Source organism: Antechinus flavipes, chromosome 2 (genome assembly GCF_016432865.1).
Source record: "Antechinus flavipes isolate AdamAnt ecotype Samford, QLD, Australia chromosome 2, AdamAnt_v2, whole genome shotgun sequence".
NCBI classification, from domain to species: domain Eukaryota; kingdom Metazoa; phylum Chordata; class Mammalia; order Dasyuromorphia; family Dasyuridae; genus Antechinus; species Antechinus flavipes.
In genome coordinates this window covers 388197293-388198612 of record NC_067399.1, presented here as the reverse complement: position 1 = coordinate 388198612, position 1320 = coordinate 388197293, and the positions used below count along the sequence as shown (strand labels likewise).

The 1320-nt window shown below is 42.0% G+C and overlaps 1 non-coding gene across 1 annotated transcript; it reads right to left on the bottom strand.

The window, feature by feature from the left end:
- Positions 1-521: 521 nt before the first annotated feature.
- On the bottom strand, positions 522-723 carry LOC127552643 (small nucleolar RNA SNORA74). The gene has a single exon (XR_007951499.1). It is a non-coding gene; the product is annotated as a small nucleolar RNA SNORA74 (small nucleolar RNA).
- Positions 724-1320: the final 597 nt, after the last annotated feature.

Genomic DNA, 1320 nt, shown 5'->3' with positions numbered 1-1320 from the left:
TCCAGTACCAAATGGGATTGTTTTCCTCAGCAGTTACTTTTTGCAAACACATTATTTTGTTTTCAATTTTATCTTGTCTTTTACTCTAAAGATTCGAGTGTTTAACTGGGGGAATTTTAAATTTGTTGGTTTCCTACCTTTTTTTCCCTAAGCAGCATCTGTATGCTCAATTCATTTCTCTTATGGAGAGATATAACACTGCTTTGGCTGAATTCCAGAAATATTTACCTTCATGTAATGGTAACCTTTTTATGCTTGAGGACTTTAGTCCAACCTCCTAGCCGAGGTTATGGAATAATGTAAAGCACCTACCTTAGTAACCACCCAGGAGCAGTATCACAAGTCACCTGAAGTCCAGATACAGGTGCTGGTCCTGGTAGCAAAGAAGAGGGTGACTGGATCATAATGATCACAGATTTAGAGCTGGAAGTGACCTTAGAGGCCATCCAGTCTAAACCATGCAGTTTATAATGTTAGGGGACAGGGACACAGAACACCAAGAGGTGGAGAAAATAAATATACATGTGTGCACCTAGACTAGGACTAACTTCATATAGGAAGTTAATCCACTCTCAGTGGTGCAAAGCACTATCTAAGGCAGTCAGCCTTGGCACTAAAACAGTGCCATGTGACAAGACCTTGGTGACGACAGTGCATTTCTCTCCCAGAAGTGTAACACCGTCACAGGCATGATGTTGGCCTGGACAGCTGACAGAAACTGGGTAAAGCCTAAGAAGCAGAGATTTGAGTATTCTTACCTGTGTCAGATTTCCTTCAGAAGGCTAGTCTTTTCAAATGGAAAGCTAGTGATATTTACCTGGCAAAATTACCCCAATACCCATTCCTACACCCAGGAAGGAATATTTACCTGAAATTCCTTATCATGAATGATCTTATACTTCTCATGGGGGCCACCAGCAGGTTTCATCCTAAGAACACAGGAAAAGAAATTGTTAATTTGGACTCAGGTGTTCTGAATTCCCATCACATAGGTTAAGTGAGAGTTTAACTTAAGTCTTCTGAATGGATTCAATCACCAAAAACTCCATTCTAGTTCCAATTCCTAAAATCTTTCGGCTGACTTGATGCTCCCTCCAAAATTAATGCCCTTGCTGATTACGCTTGTCACTGAGCAATGAAGGCAATGTGATGGCAGACTGGTGAGGTTATTCAAATTAGCATGGTATGAACCAGCTCCAGTGTACCATCTAGCCTTGGGCTGCTGCTCTCCCAGCAGTGTAACACTAACCCAGATACAGACCAACTGGGAAGCTGCCTTACTGCTGGAACTGAGATGGGCAAAGGAGGATCCCACACTAA